The sequence below is a fragment of the Bos indicus genome, chromosome 5, assembly GCF_029378745.1.
Source record: "Bos indicus isolate NIAB-ARS_2022 breed Sahiwal x Tharparkar chromosome 5, NIAB-ARS_B.indTharparkar_mat_pri_1.0, whole genome shotgun sequence".
NCBI lineage: Eukaryota > Metazoa > Chordata > Mammalia > Artiodactyla > Bovidae > Bos > Bos indicus.
In genome coordinates, this window is record NC_091764.1 from 14,710,333 (window position 1) to 14,721,368 (window position 11,036).

Genomic DNA, 11,036 nt, shown 5'->3' on the forward strand with positions numbered 1-11,036 from the left:
TTAAGATAATCATTTCATAATTTTTGCCTTTTTAAAAAATGAAAAAAAAGTTTCTCTATATGTTAGTCTAATTAATTAAATGGCTTAAATTAGGGTAGTAAGATGCAATTATTCATTTTATTTAACATAGAATTTGCATAATATTATTTTAACAGATATTAATCCACACAGAAATCAGATTGATTATATTCTTTGCAGCCAAAGATGGAGAAGCTCTATACAGTCAGCAAAAACAAGACCAGGAGCTGACTGTGGCTCAGATCATGAGCTCCTTATTGCCAAATTCAGACTTAAATTGAAGAAAGTAGGGAAAACCACTAGAACATTCAGGTATGACCTAAATCAAATCCCTTATGATTATACAGTGTCAGTGAGAAATAGATTTAAGGGCCTAGATCTGATAGATAGAGTGTCTGATGAACTATGGAATGAGGTTCGTGACATTGTACAGGAGACAGGGATCAAGACCATCCCCATAGAAAAGAAATGCAAAAAAGCAAAATGCCTGTCTGGGGAGGCCTTACAAATAGCTGTGAAAAGAAGAGAAGTGAAAAGCAAAGGAGAAAAGGAAAGATATAAGCATCTGAATACAGAGTTCCAAAGAATAGCAAGAAGAGATAAGAAAGCCTTCCTCAGGGATCAATGCAAAGACATAGAGGAAAACAACAGAATGGGAAAGACTAGAGATCTCTTCAAGAAAATTAGAGATGCCAAGGAAAACATTTCATGCAAAGATGGGCTCGATAAAGGACAGAAATGGTATGGACCTAACAGAAGCAGAAGATATTAAGAAGAGGTGGCAAGAATACACAGAAGAACTGTACAAAAAAGATCTTCACAACCCAGATAATCACAATGGTGTGATCACTGACCTAGAGCCAGACATCCTGGAATGTGAAGTCAAGTGGGCCTTAGAAAGCATCACTATGAACAAAGCTAGTGGAGGTGATGGAATTCCAGTTGAGCTATTTCAAATCCCAAAAGATGATACTGTGAAAGTGCTGCACTCAATATGCCAGCACATTTGGAAAACTCAGCAGTGGCCACAGGACTGGAAAAGGTCAGTTTTCATTCCAATCCCAAAGAAAGGCAATGCCAAAGAACACTCAAACTACTGCACAATTGCATTCATCTCACACGCTAGTAAAGTTATGCTCAAAATTCTCCAAGCCAGGCTTCAGCAATACGTGAACCGTGAATTTCCAGATGTTCAAGCTGGTTTTAGAAAAGGCAGAGGAACCAGAGATCAAATTGCCAGCATCCACGGAATCATGGAAAAAGCAAGAGAGTTCCAGAAAAACATCTATTTCTGCTTTATTGACTATGCCAAAGCCTTTGACTGTGTGGATCACAATTAACTGTGGAAAATTCTGAAAGAGATGGGAATACCAGACCACCTGACCTGCCTCTTGAGAAACCTATATGCAGGTCAGGAAATACCTGTGGCGGATTCATGTTGATGTGTGGCAAAACCATATTAAGAAATAAAAATATAAAAATAAAAAAAAATGAAAAAGTAAAAAGAAGAAGAACTGGACATGGAACAACAGACCAATTCAAAATAGGAAAAGGAGTACATCAAGGCTGTATACTGTCACCCTGCTTATTTAACTTATATGCAGAGTACATCATGAGAAATGCTGGGCTGGAAGAAGCACAGGCTGGAATCAAGATTGCCAGGAGAAATATCAATAACCCAGATATGCAGATGACACCACCCTTATGGCAGAAAGTGAAGAGGAACTAAAGAGCCTCTTGATGAAAGTGAAAGAGGAGAGTGAAAAAGTTGGCTTAACGCTCAACATTCAGAAAAGGAAGATCGTGGCATCTGGTCCCATCACTTCATGGGAAATAGATGGGGAAACAGTGGAAAAAGTGTCAGACTTTATTTTTTGGGGCTCCAAAATCACTTCAGATGGTGACTGCAGCCATGAAATTAAAAGACGCCTACTCCTTGAAAGGAAAGTTATGACCAACCTAGATAGCATATTCAAAAGCAGAGACATTACCTTGCCAACAAAGGTCCATCTAGTCAAGGCTATGGTTTTTCCAGTGGTCGTGTATGGATGTGAGAGTTGGACTGTGAAGAAAGCTGAGCGCCGAAGAATTGATGTTTTTGAACTGTGGTGTTGGAGAAGACTCTTGAGATCCCTTAGACTGCAAGGAGATCCAACCAGTCCATTATAAAGGAGATCAGTCCTGGGTGTTCTTTGGAAGGAATGATGCTAAAGCTGAAACTCCAGTACTTTGGCCACCTCATGCGAAGAGTTGACTCATTGGAAAAGACTCTGATGCTGAGAGGGATTGGGGGAAGAAGGAAAAGGGGACGACAGAGGATGAGATGGCTGGATGGTATCACTGACTTGATGGACATGAGTCTGAGTGAACTCCAGGAGTTGGTGATGGACAGGGAGGCCTGGTGTGCGGCAATTCATGGGGTCGCAAAGAGTCGGACATGACTGAGCGACTGAACTGAACTGAACTGAACTGAATCCCACTTTACATTCTCTGTTTAAACATAAGAGTAAAGCAGCTTTTTCAAGTTTGATTTGGAAATTTTCTCTGAAGACTTAAGATAAAAATGATATTCATTACAGTAGAAATAAAGATTATTCTATTATTGCAGTAGAGGAGGGCAAGTTATAAAAAGTACTATCTATTTTTTTTTAAGTCGAGTATGATGGATGTTAAATTTTGGCAAAAACATTCTGCTTTATTGAGATGATCATATTGTTTTTATTCTTTAATTTGTTAATGTGGTGTATCAAAACATACTGTCTTTAATCAATATTCTACCACTTTTCTTGAAGTCTTGCAACTCTTTGGATAATTTCCAAAGTTCTGAACAGGTGATTTTTAACAATCAATATTTTTCTCATAGCTCTTATAGAGAAGTAGTTTACTGTTGTCCTTAATGCATCATTCCAGAAATACTATGTTCCACCCATTTGAAGGCCTGGTTTCTATTCTGTTTATTGACTTTGCCTCCAATGGAAATTTTTTATTAACACAGATGCTATCCCCTTACCCTTAGTGGTTGGAGCCTTTCCTGTTGGTCATAACTGGGTCAAGATGAAAGATCTATATATAGATGCTGGGGTCAGTTACAAAGAAGATATTAAAGATTATGGCATTAAACGTGCTAGACTATATATTATTTAAGATTGCATTGGCAGAGAATTCATTTCTTGTCTGCTGATATTTTGGGGGAATAAGGAACTGAGATAAAAGGGAAATGTTATTTGTCAGAGAACATACATTAATCAAGAATTCTAAATGACAGGATGCTGAACTCAAATGCTAGAGTAAAATAAAACCCCATATGATGTCATCAGAGCTCCATTCCTTCCAATCTTAATGAAGATAAGTAGAAAAAAAAAATGTGAAGGGAGAGAGCCACTCTATATCCATCATCTACAATAGTCAGAGTGTACCTTCTAGTTAACACAAATGACATAAAGAAATCATACAGGTGTAATAGCATATAGGCTAGGAAGGCAGTTATAATAAAAAACTAATAAAAGCTTTCCCCAGGGTGTGCTTTGCTAAGTTGCTTCAGTTGTGCCCGACTCTGTGCAACCCTATGGACTTCAGCCTGCCAGGCTCCTCTGTCCATGGGATTCTCCAGGCAAGAATACTGGAGTGGGTTGCCATGCCCCTTCCAGGGGGTCTTCTCAACCCAGGGATCGAACCTGCATCTTTTACGTCTACCTGCATTGGCACTCGGATTCTTTACCACTAATGCCACCTGGAAATCAATCCTGAGAGTTGGACTAGAGTAAATAATAGCCGTATATATTAACAGAATAATAATGCCAGTTTCTGCAACATACAGCCCTCCAGTTTTACAGGCTTATCATACAAAGTGTATTTCTCATTCACATCACATCCAGTGTGACTCAGGTGATGCATTTACATGACATGTACACACTGCTATATTTGAAATAGATAACCAAGAAGGACTTTCTGTAGAACACCGGGAACTCTGCTCAATATGGGGAAAGAGTTTGGAAAAGAGTGGATACGTGTGTATTTATAACTGAATCACTTTGCTGCACACTGAAACACACAACATTGTTAATCAACTCTACTTCGCTAAGAGATAAAAAATTTTAAAAAAGAACTCTGTTCTAAGTAATGACTGAAGAACCCAGGTTGTTTCCATCTTACAACTCTACCTTCTTAAAATTGTTTCCAGGTCTAAGAGGAGAAAAGAGAATGAAGTGAAGAGATCTACTCACCTTTGGCTGCCTTAAACCAGAGTGACTCATCACTTCACTTCTTCTTCCTGTAAATTGGTGATAAATCACCACCTTTACCCAGTTGACATATGAGGTCTCTGAAGTATAAGGGAACACTTGGGTATCTGATGAATGGCTAGAATCTCTCCTAGACCCTTACAAGCTAAAAGCCAAAGAAAAACCAACTGTGCAAGGAAGTCTTCTATTGTGTTCCTGATCTAGTTTGATAGTTCCAACCTCCACAAAGTCATTTCTAGCAGTTAGGGGCAGTTTCTGGAAGCTTTCTCCTCTCAGTTAGGGACTACTAAAACTTTAAAAATGTCTACTTAATTTAGCTTGTTCTTTATATATATATATATATATATATATATATATATATATATATATAATGGCGATGGTCAGAAGTCCATGTCCAGTTTTACTCTATAAGAAAAGTTTATGGAAAGTAAGTTTTGTATATGCGTTCTCACTAGTGTCCTGCAAGCTGTGCGGGTGGCTGTAAAAACAAAAAAAAGGTTTTGTATTGAGTCTAGTTTTAGCACTGATACAAAAGTTAATTGTAAGCCTTGAAAGGGCAATGACAGTATCTCTTAAGTTTTTTTTTTTTCTTTCACTCGTGGTAAGAATACAACATGAGATCTGCATTTTTAACAAATAGGACACAAGACAGTGTCATTAGCTATGTATAAAAATGCTGCTCATCTTGTATAAATGAAAATTTGAACAATCCCCAGCCTCCCCCTCTCCCCAGCCCCTGGCAACCACTATGTTACATTCTGCTTCTGTGAATGTGACTGTTCTAGATACATACCATAGGTGGAATCATGCCAGATTTAGCCTTCTGTGTCTGGCTTATTTCACTTAGTTATAATGTCTTCCAGGTTCACGCATACTGTTGCACATGGCAGGATTTTCCTGTTTTCTAAGGATCATTCCTCTTTCTTTTGCCCTAAAGTTTCTTACATCTAACATAATGCCTACCAAGCAAAACTAATTCTGTAAATGCTTATTGAATAAATTAACTTTTGCTAGACTAAATAGGAACACCACAGTCAGCTCTATTACTTTTTGTGTGTTCTATTTCTCATTACAAATGAGATCATCTGTTTTTGCATCTAGAAAAAAGATAAACATTTTTCTAGATTTCACATATATGCATTAGTATACAATATGAAATTTGATTTCAGGCAAATTTTAGATTTGCCTCATAGCAAACATGACCTTTTCAAAAAGTTACTTATTTTACCACTTATAGCTCAAGTTTTATATCTATGACATAGCTAGTTTGTAGGGCTGCTGTGATGTTGAATAAGACAAATAAAAATGTTTTAAAATATTAGCACAGTGCTAAAAGTATAGCAGCCTTTCAACAAATGTAAGTAGTAATAATAGTTCTTTAGGATTTCATCAGTAGGTTTTGGTTTTGCAATAGTAGGTAGGGGAAGTATTCCTCAGAATGATAAAATATCCATTCCCATAAGGATTATAACATAGTAATTCTTTCTGCAGTTATCTTCATAACATAGTAATTATAACATAGTAACTCTTCTGCAGTTAAGTTTTATGGTTCAGTATCCTGAGTAGTCTGTTGTTAAATTTCATGGTTAAATAAATGGGTAGCATAATAGGATTACCTAATGTTGTATTATTTAATTGGAGTGGTACATTTTTATTTCAAGAAAGATGAATAAAAGATCCCAAGTAAGTTTGTCTTTAGATATGAAATGTTTACGTGAATACATAATATTGAGTATACTGGGTCACTGCACTGGCTCCTATGCATCAACAGTGCATGTCTGATTTTATTTCCATTGGTAATGTTATTTAATGTCACATTTCTACATATTTTTAAATTAAGAAAAAGGGCATCAAAAGGCCTTAATTCCATTTTATACTCCAAAAAATGCCAACAAAAAAGTCTGTGTTGTACTGGAAATAAGACATGTTTAACTAATAAATGCCACAGGATTTACTTCAAAACTATAGACTAATATTCTGTTATGAATGTACACTTTGAGGATTAGTCTGTGGGTACAGGAAACAACATGTTCAAGAGATCTCCTTTTCAGAGCAATAAAATACCTAGAGCATTATGAGGCTTAATTGAATAAAAGTTCACCATATACACATTTATAAGCTTACAACTCTTAACAAGTTAAAGCTTCACCAAGAATTCAACGTCAAATAAAAATTAATTTCTACCAGCAGTGTTTGCGTGAAACCCTAATCCAGATAGGATGATAATACTAACATCTACACATTCTTTGTTCAAGTCACAATTGCCCTACATGAATTTATTTTTTTTTAATTCTTTTTTTTAAATTTACAATATTGTATTGGTTTTGCAATTTAAAAATGCGTTTCTGTTTTCTTCTTTCTTCCTAAAGGAAGTGTCATAAGTAACTGGCATGACATTCTCAAGACATTGTTTTCCAAAGGATAAGACTTTTAAAATTCTATTTCCCTGGAAGGAAACTTATCTTAATCTAAAATAGTAAAACATACATACATAGCTGCAAAATATTCTTAGTGTGTCTTAAATTAGCAGTAGGAATGTAAGGGACTTTCCGTGTGGCTCAGTGGTAAAGAATCTGCCTGCCAATATAGGAGACACAGGTTTAATCCCTGGGTCTGAAAGATCCCCTGGAGAAAAAGATGACAACCCACTCCAGTATTCTTCTCTGGAGAATTCCATGGACAGAGGAGTCTGAAGGGTTACAGTCCATGGGGTTGCAAAGACTCGAACAGGACTTAGTGACTAAACAGCAAAAGGAATGTATACCTGTGGCGGATTCATTTTGATATTTGGCAAAACTAATACAATTATGTAAAGTTTAAAAAAAAAAAAAAGAATAAGTATGTTAGTTCAGTTCAGTCACTCAGTCATGTCCAACTCTTTGCAACCCCATGAACCACAGCACGCCAGGCCTCCCTGTCCATCACCAACTCCCAGAGTTTACCCAAACTCATGTCCATTGAGTCAGTGATGCCATCCAACCACCTGATCCTCTGTCGTCCCTTTTCCGCCTGCCCTCAATCAGCATCAGGGTCTTTTCAGGTGAGTCAGCTCTTCGCATCAGGTGGCCAAACTATTGGAGTTTCAGCTTCAACATCAGTCCTTCCAATGAACACCCAGGACTGATCTCATTTAGGATGGACTGATTTGATCTCCTTGCAGTCCAAGGGACTCTCAAGAGTCTTCTCCAACACCACAGTTCAAAAGCATCAATTCTTCAGCACTCAGCTTTCTTTATAGTCCAACTCTCACATCCATAATGATTTCTGGAAAAAACATAGCTTTGACTAGTTGGACCTTTTTTGACAAAGTAATGTCTCTGCTTTTTAATATGCTGTCTAGGTTGGTCATAGCTTTCCTTCCAAGGAGTAAGCATCTTTTAATTTCATGGCTGCAATCACCATCTGCAGCGATTTTGGAGCCAAAAATAAATAAATAAATAAATAAATAGATAAAGTCTGCCATTATTTCCACTGTTTCCCCATCTATTTGCCATGATGGGACGAGATGCCATGATCTCAGTTTTCTGAATGTTGAGCTTTAAGCCAACTTTTTCACTCTCTTCTTTCACTTTCATCAAGAGGCTCTTTAGTTCCTCTTCACTTTCTGCCAAAAGGTAGTGTTATCTGCATGCTGCTGCTACTGCTGCTAAGTCACTTCAGTCGTGTCCGACTCTGTGCGACCCCAGAGACAGCAGCCCACCAGGCTCCCCCATCCCTGGGATTCTCCAGGCAAGAACACTGGAGTGGGTTGCCATTTCCTTCTCCAATGCATGAAAGTGAAAAGTGAAAGTGAAGTCACTCAGTCATGTCCAACTCCTAGCGACCCCATGGACAGCAGCCCACCAGGCTCCTCCATCCATGGGATTTTCCAGGCAAGAGTACTGGAGTGGGGTGCCATTACCTTCTCCATGTTATCTGCATATCTGAGGTTATTGATATTTCTCCCGGCAATCTTGATTCCAGCTTGTGCTTCTTCCAGTCCAGTGTTTCTCATGATGCACACTGCATAGAGGTTAAATAAGCAGGGTGCCAATATATAGCCTTGACATACTCCTTTTCCTATTTGGAACCAGTCTGTTGTTCCATGTCCAGTTCTGACTGTTGCTTCCTGACCTGCATACACGTTTCTCAAGAGGCAGGTCAGGTGGTCTGGTATCTCCATCTCTTGAAGAATTTTCCACAGTTTATTGTGATCCACACAGTCAAAGGCTTTGGCGTAGTCAATAAAGCATAAATAGATGTTTTTCTGGAACTCTCTTGCTTTTTCCATGATCCAGCGGTTGTTGGCAATTTGATCTCTGGTTCCTCTGACTTTTCCAAAACCAGCTTGAACATCTGGAAGTTAATGGTTCATGTGTTGCTGAAACCTGGCTTGGAGAATTTTGAGCATTACTTTACTAGTGTGTGAGATGAGTGTACCACAGCCTTTGACTATGTGGACCACAATAAACTGTGGAAAATTCTGGAAGAGATGGGAATACCAGACCCCCTGACCTGCCTCTTGAGAAACCTGTATTCAGGTCAGGAAGCAACAGTTAAAACTGGACATGGAACAACAGACTGGTTCCAAATAGGAAAAGGAGTACGTCAAGGCTGTGTATTGTCACCCTGCTTATTTAACTTATATGCAGAGTACATCATGAGAAATGCTGGGCTGGAAGAAGCACAAGCTGGAATCAAGATTGCTGGGAGAAATATCAGTAACCTCAGATATGCAGATGATACCACCCTTATGGCAGAAAGCGAAGAACTAAAGAGCCTCTTGATGAAAGTGAAAGAGGAGAGTGAAAAGTTGGCTTAAAGCTCAACATTGAGAAAACGAAGATCATGGCATCTGGTCCCTTCACTTCATGGGAAATAGATGGGGAAACAGTAAATACAGTGTCAGACTTTATTTTTTTGGGCTCCAAAACCATTGCAGATGGTGATTGCAGCCATGAAATTAAAAGACGCTTACTCCTTGGAAGGAAAGTTATAACCAACCTAGATAGCATATTCAAAAGCAGAGATATTACTTTGTCCACAAAGGTCCCTCTAATCAAGGCTGTGGTTTTTCCAGTGGTCACGAATGGATGTGAGAGTTGGACTGTGAAGAAAGCTGAGTGCTGAAGAATTGATACTTTGAACTGTGGTGTTGGAGAAGACTCTTGAGAATCCCTTGGACTGCAAGGAGATCCAACCAGTCCATTCTGAAGGAGATCAGCCCTGGGATTTCTTTGGAAGGAATGAAGCTAAGCTGAAACTCCAGTACTTTGGCCACCTCATGGGAAGAGTTGACTCATTGGAAAAGACTCTGATGCTGGGAGGGATTGGGGGCAGGAGGAGAAGGGGACGACAGAGGATGAGATGGCTGGATGGCATCACTGACTCAATGGACATGAGTTTGAGTGAACTCCAGGAGTTGGTGATGGACAGGGAGGCCTGGCGTGCTGCGCTTCATGGAGTCGCAAAGAGTCGGACACGACTGAGTGACTGAACTGAACTGAACTGAGATAAGTGCAATGTGCGGTAGTTTGATCATTCTTTGGCACTGCCTTTCTTTGAGATTGGAACGATAACTGACTTTTTCCAGTCCTGTGGCCACGGCTGAGTTTTCCAAATTTGCTGGCCTATTTAGTGCAGCACTTTCACAGCATCATCTTTTAAGATTTGAAATAGCTCAACTGGAATTCCATCACCTCCACTAGCTTTGTTAGTAGTGATGCTTCCTAAGGCCCACTTAACTTCACATCCCAGGATGTCTGGCTCTAGGTGAGTGATCACATCATCATGATTATCTGGGTCATGAAGATCTTTTTTGTACTAGCAATATTAAAAATATTTTTATTTATATTAATTCAGTGATGATTCAAAATCTCCTGTAACAAAGCATAGCTTATGGCTTACACAATCATTAAACATCAGCTGTATACCTATTATGTGAAGTGCATGTTGCTTTCTCATTTATCAAAAATAAGGAGAGGATGGATTAAAGCAGAACTAGTGTGTTTGTTATAGATGATAATTTTGTAGATTAAGTTTTTAGAGACTAAGATATTTTACTCATTTTTTATGATTAATTCCAAAAATGTATAGTAACTATTTTAAGATGGGTAATTATGAACTAAACTATGTTTTAGTTCATAAGTGCATACTGTTTTAATTTAATAAGTGCAACTGTGTCACCCAGATAATCCATGAGAAAGGAGATTTTAAATATATTCAATTGTTTGTACCAAAGTGGTATTCCCTCTGTTTCTGCTTTGATTGTGGTTCAACTTAAGATGACACATGCTGAGAAAATAGAGTTATTATGACTTTATTTGTCTTACTTGTCAAATGATTTGAAGCTGAATTTAGGTTAGCAGCATTTAAAATTCCAATTGAACTGTGAACAACTGAAGGAATTTTTCGAGAAGGATGGAAAGAAATGAATATCGTCATCCTAGATCCACAGGAAAAAAAGAAAAAAAAAAAAACGGGCTATGAAAAGTGTCCCTATGTTCCTCATACTTTTTTCTTTTTCTTCTTTTCCATTTTAAATGTTTTTTTGATGTGGACCATTTTGTACAGTCTTTACTGGATCTGTTACAACGTTGCTCTAATTTTATGTCTCACATTGTTTTGGCCACAAGGCCTGTGGGGTCTGAGGTTTCTGACCAGGGATGGTACCTGCACTGGTAGACAAAGTCTTTCACTGGACGGTGAGGAAAGTCCCTCTTCTCTTCCACTTTGAAATCTATTCACAAATACCATTCTCGCTTTTCTCCTTTGGTTTTTAGAAAGAACAGATCCCTT

At 38.3% G+C, this 11,036-nt stretch overlaps 1 long non-coding RNA gene across 1 annotated transcript in view; it reads left to right on the plus strand.

The window, feature by feature from the left end:
- LOC139183059 (uncharacterized) overlaps positions 1 to 10,703 on the plus strand; it is a 53,923-nt gene extending 43,220 nt beyond the window's left edge. Inside the window, exon 3 of the long non-coding RNA XR_011566519.1 lies at positions 9,319 to 10,703. This is a non-coding gene — a long non-coding RNA (uncharacterized lncRNA). The remainder of the gene's footprint in view (positions 1 to 9,318) is intronic.
- Positions 10,704 to 11,036: the final 333 nt, after the last annotated feature.